Source organism: Vicugna pacos, chromosome 15 (assembly GCF_048564905.1).
Source record: "Vicugna pacos chromosome 15, VicPac4, whole genome shotgun sequence".
Classification (NCBI taxonomy): Eukaryota; Metazoa; Chordata; class Mammalia; order Artiodactyla; family Camelidae; genus Vicugna; species Vicugna pacos.
In genome coordinates this window covers 32,714,971-32,720,970 of record NC_133001.1, presented here as the reverse complement: position 1 = coordinate 32,720,970, position 6,000 = coordinate 32,714,971, and the positions used below count along the sequence as shown (strand labels likewise).

The 6,000-nt window shown below is 41.3% G+C and overlaps 1 long non-coding RNA gene across 2 annotated transcripts in view; it reads left to right on the top strand.

Moving 5' to 3' along the window:
* Positions 1–1,551: 1,551 nt before the first annotated feature.
* The window catches only part of LOC140685730 (uncharacterized), a 62,101-nt gene continuing 57,652 nt past the window's right edge, over positions 1,552–6,000 (top strand). For both annotated transcript variants that reach the window (XR_012059091.1, XR_012059090.1), the window contains exons 1-2: positions 1,552–1,695; positions 2,304–2,492. This is a non-coding gene — a long non-coding RNA (uncharacterized lncRNA). The remainder of the gene's footprint in view (positions 1,696–2,303; positions 2,493–6,000) is intronic.

The window sequence follows — 6,000 nt, the reverse complement described above, 5'->3', positions numbered from 1 at the left end:
TGTAAAGAAATGCAACTGATTTTTGTATGTTTATCTTGTATCCTGCTACCTTACCAAATTCTTTTATCAGCTTTAATAGTTTTTGTGTGGAGCTTTTAGGGTTTTCTGTATATAGTATCATGTCGTCAACATATAGTGACAGTTTTACCTCTTCTCTTCCAATTTGGATCTCTTTTATCGCTTTTTCTTGCCTGAGTGCTGTGGCTAGGGCTTCCAAGACTATGTTGAATTAAAGTGGTGAAAGTGGGCATCCTTGTTCATTCCATTTTAGTGGGAAGGCTTTCAGATTTTGACCATTGAGTACTATGCTGGCCGTGGGTTTTTCATAAACAGCTTTTATTATGTTGAGATATGTTCCCTCTGTACCCACTTTGGTAAGAGCTTTTATCATAAATTGGTGTTGAATTTTATCAAATGCCTTTTCTGCATCTATTGAGATGATCGTGTGGTTTTTGTCCTTTCTTTTGTTGATGTGGTGTAATCACATAGATTGATTTGTATATGTTGAATGACTCTTATTTCAGCCATTGAGTTTTCTGTTTTTAATTGGCTCCTCTTTATAGTTTCAATTTCCTTTTTATAGTAGTCTCTGTCTCTATTCATAGTCTCTTTTGGTTCCTTAAGTGTCTTAATCACTCCTTTTTTGAAGTCACGATCTAGTAGACTAGGCGAGGTCTATTTCATTGATTGTTCTTTCAGGGGATTTTTCTTGTTCTTTCAATTGGGAGTAGCTCCTCTGTTTCTTCATTTTCCTTGTGTATCTCTGGATTATGGAGTATCCGTTGTCTACTGTGGTCTTGAAGCAACTTTTTTTTAAGAGGATGCTTTCCTGTGTAGACTGTGTGCCCCTAATAGTTTTGTCACGAGGTCTCTTTAGTATGGATGATTGCCACATCTTTTTTCTGTGTTGCTGGCTGTTATCCCTTTGATTGCAGGTATGGCTGGTGTTGTGGTGACCAGAGCCCGCCCGGGGTTGTTGAGCGGGGCCTCTTTTTGTTCTGTGGTTGTCACAGCCCGACAGGGGTCAGGTCTGTTCCCCTCTTGTTGGAATGGAGGCTTTCAGACCCGTTTCTGAGCTGCAGTAGGTGGGGATGGAGAGTTTTAAGTGCTCTTTGTTGACTCTGCCCTTGTCCCTGCTTTCGTTGTAGGAATGTGCGTTCACTGCTCTGGTGTCCCCCAGGTTCTGTGCCCTCAGGGCTACCAGTGCAGTTCCAGTGACTTCTGGGTTGCACACCTGGATTATGGCACACTATCTGGTCAGCGCTGTCCTGCGCACCCAGTGCCGCTCCTGCTCACCCTGCTGCTTGAACTCTGCTCACTTGTCTTAGAGGCCTGTGCAGGTAGGGCCTTTACCCCTGTAGCAACTGCACATTCAGGCTACCAAGTCAGTGCTGTCCCTAGAGACAAACACAGCCCCTGCACTCGCCCCACTGCGCAAACTCCACTCGCTTTTTCTGGAGGCCCGTGGCGCAGGCCAGGGGGTCAGCGCGCTTCCCAGCGCCGAGTCTGCGCAGGGCAGGCGGGCGCGCAGGAACGGCCGCACCAACCCCCGCCCCCGCTGTGTGCCGGAGCGCCGCTCCTTGCTCGTTTGTCTTAGAGGCGCGGGTGGACAAAGGCACCCATGGAGCAGAACAGTCCCCTCTGCCTGAGACTAAACAAATCGCAGTTCCACCTATGAAGTTGCGGAGGCCTTGGGTATGGATTCAGTTTTAAACCCCAGCTACTCCTTGGAGCCTCGCACCAGACAAGATGGTGGCCACGGCCGAGCCCCGCCTCTCTTCTCCCGAGGAAGCGCCAGCAATGGTGCCCTGGGCTGTGGAGACTAATGCTATGCTCAGGCAGCGTTGCGCCCCTCCCCGCAGGGCACACCCCCAGTGTTGCTTTTTCTTTCTACTTCCTTTTTTTTTTTTTTTCAAATGAAGGACCCAGGCTGTTCTGATCTGTATACCCTCCCAGCCAGGGCGCACAGCACACTCCAGTGCCCTGAGGTTGCCTGTGTACAGTCGGCCCCAGTCCTCCTCCAGGCCCGGGCAGCCAGTCGCGGCCCACCCCCACTCGCTCGCGTCTAGGGCTTGGGGGGGGGGGGTCACAGGGACCCTGTGTGCCTGTTTCACTTAGTTCTGTCAGCTGGCCAAGGGCTGGTGCACAGATCCGAGCCTCAGAGGTCCCCCTCCATCCCCACTGACCTCTCTGTTGCAGAGGGGGAGACCCAGCATAAGAGCCGTATTCTTCCTTTGCGGCTCCCTCCCCACCGGACAGGTCCTGCATTTATTTCCTTTTTCTACTTTTTTTCCTCCTACCAGATTTATGAGGAATTTTGTCTTTTGAAGAAGGTGATGTCCTGTCACAGTTCAGCAGGTGTTCTGAGTAAATGGGTGGGTCCATGGATGTCTCTCTTGGTGTATTCGTGTAAGAGGGTGAGCTAAGAACATCCTTCTACCCTGCCATCTTGGCCACTCCCCAGATGACTACAACTTGTTCAAACTACAGGGGTAAGTATCAGAGTGAAAACTCCATGTAACATTTTCAGCTCTTTAGATCCACCTTTTCATGTTTGGTTTTCGATTCCTTTCCCCTTGAGATATAATTCACATACCATACCATTTTTATCTTTTTAGCATTTTTAGCACTTCTACAATGTTGGATCACCCTCACCACTCTTTAATTTTAGAACATTTTCACATTCCTCAAAGAAAGCCCACACCTATTAACAATCACTCCCCATTTTCCCTCTCCCCAACCCCTGGCAACTGCTGATTGATACTCTGTCTCTATGGATTTTCCAATTCTGGACATTTCATATAAATGTCACGTAATATGTGGTCTTTTCTGCTTAGCTTTTCCAACTTAGCATAATATATTCAAGGTCATCCATATTGTAGTACAAACAAGTACTCCCTTTCATTTTATGGCTGATTAATATTTTATTGTGGGGATAGATCACGTTTAGTTTAGCTGTTCATTCACTTGATGAACATTTGGGTGGTTTGCCCTTTCTAGATATTATGAGTAATGCTACAATGAACATTTGCATGCAAGTTTTTATGTGGACATATGTTTACAATTCTCTTGGATTTTTATCTAGGAATGGAATTGCTGGGTCATATGGTAATTCTACATTTAACTTTTGTGGGATTCCCAAAGAATTTCCTAAAGCACTGCATTCTTTAACATCCCCACCAGCCAAAATATGAGTCTTCCAACTTCACCACATACTCATTAACACTAGTTACTGTCTTTCTTTTGATTATATCAATCCTATTCTTCATTCTTAGATTAAAAAAAGTTAATCTATTAGAATATCCTTTTCCATAATAAGGTTAACTATCCTAGATAAGTCTTAATGATTAGAGCTTTTCTCTCTGCTACTGTTTTCATCATTTCAAGGAATGGAAATATTACAACTATATTATACTTATATTTGACTTATTACTTTTATAAATTTATTTAGCTGATACATTTATTAAAAGATGAAATGATACCTAATTGTGATCACACATGAAAAACCTATCATTCCTAAAAGACTGTAGAATTCCAAAGCCCAGGTATTAATTCCAGTCTAGCAGTTAGTTACTTATGTGAACTTGACAAATGAAGTAAATGATTGTTTGCTTCATTTTTGATATCTGTGAAATGGAGGGAATGCTACACACTTGAAGTGAAATTACGGACATTTCGTGAGTATGTTGGTTTCCTAATCATGCTGTTACAAGTTAACACAAACGTCATGGCTTAAACAATGCAAATTTATTATTTTATGGTTCTAAAGGTGGCTTTTCCACCACAAATTTCACTGAGCTAAAATCAAGATGTTGGCAGAGCTACATGCCTTTCTGAAGGTCTATTTCCTGGATATTTCCAGTTTCTAAATCTGCCAGATATTTTGATTCTTGGCTTCTGCCCTCCACCTTCAAAGCCAACAAGGAGAGGTAGAATCTTTATACTTTCATCTCTTGGACCAACCAGATAAGGTTTTCCACTTGTAAAGATGTAGGAGTAGAATGGACCCATCCAGATAATCCAGGATAATCTCTCTGTCTCAAGGTCCTTAACTTAATCACATCTGCAAAATCCTTTTTACCATGTAAGGTAATGTGTTCGCAGGTTCTGGGGATTATGAAATGGACTTCTTTGTGGGGTCACTATTTTGCCTAATCACAATGAGATAATGTATGTCTCACGACAAGTACAGATCTGGTACACAATTAGTGATCGATGAATAGCATTTTCCCTTTTTATTGTTTAAAATAGGCACTGCATGATAAAATGACAATGGATTACACTTCAGATGTGCCAAGGAGATGGATGACCAAATTTGAGAAAAGTATACATAAAGACTTAAAATACAAACACATTATTCTTCCAGAATAATTCTTGTCATGGAATATTAGTATAGCCATGTAACCTTCTATTCACCAGCTAAGTATCTTGGCATTAAACAGTTAAAGTATACTCACCACTAGCCATCACATTCTCATCTTTCCTCTGACCTAGGAGCCAGGACATCTCCTTGCCATTTAAATAGATTTTGTCTTTGTGATCTGACCATCACAGTCCTTTATCTAAAAACAAAGAGATACCAAAAAGGCATTGATAGAGGAAAAAAATATTGTCGCTGTTCTAAGAAGTAGGTTGTTGGCTATGTTCTCTGTGATAAGTGACATTTTCCCTTCATTTATTCAAATCCAAATCTGTAACTTCTGGATCTCCAATGCTTGACGTGTCCCCACAGCTTTCAGGATGGTGGTCACAATAGTGTTAAGGGAGCAAAGACATTATCCACATAGATGTTAATTTCCCTATTATGAAGTACAAAGTCATTTCCACTTTCTCTCTTTGGTCATGTGGTTAAGTGGTGTCTGCAAGGATTCTCCACTATACATTATTTTTCCACTTACAATGAATCTGGGGAGGGGATAGCTCAGTGGTAGAGTGCATGCCTAGCATGCGTGAGGTCCTGGGTTCAATCCCCAGTACCTCCATTAAAAATTAAGATTGTAACTAATCTGTAACTTGTGGGGAGGCATTTTAAGACTATATCAATATCCTATTCCTCATCAAAATTTCACCCATTTAATTTAGCAGATGTTGGTTATTTCTAACCTTATCATTTCTTCTATATTTATTAATTGGCATTCTATTGATAGAGATTTCTTGTCTCTCATTATTAATTAGTTGATTTATGTGTATGCGTATAGATTCATGGATTCTTGTTGTATTCAGGTTTATTTATTGTTATTGTATTATTATTTTAATGCTCAAGTTGCACTAGTTTTGGCCAGTGGGAACTTTTACAATCTTTTTTGCTCGCCTCCATGATTTTGTGGTCATTTCTATTTTGGTGAAAATGTTCCAGACCCATATTGGGTTTTCTCTGCTCCAGACTTGTTATTGGTATTTACTTCAATGAGTCCTGGTTCCTTTCAGTAGAGAATAACATTTAGAAATGAAGGTCTGGGGAAGAAATTTATTCATTGTTACTGGTGTGTCATTCCCTCTAGGCCCACTCAGCAGATGGAGCTAGAAAATACATGCATGTACATACACGCATCCCTATACATTTACAGATGCACCTGTCAGTTCCTCTGTGTATCTGTGTAATGACTGAGTTCATATTAATTCCCATTCAACACCACAGGAAACATTTCTGTTTTTCCCTTTTCTATATTTGTAATTCCTACTGCCAATAGCGAGAAAATGACCTCTTAATCTCAAATGTATGTATTGCTTTAAACCCAGAATACAGAGAAAGTAGTCTTAAGGTTGTTGTAGGCTATTTTTATTAACAGAAAATCAATCTATCAATCAAAGTAAATCAGTTGAGTATGAGTACGTGTATCCACAACATTCACCCTTTTAAAGTGTACAATTCAGTGGTTTGTAGTAGATTTACAAAGTTGTGAACCACCATCACTATCTACTCCCAGGACATTTTCATCAACCTCCCTCAAAAAAAAAAAATCCCATACTCATTGGCAGTTGCTCACCATTATTCCTCTC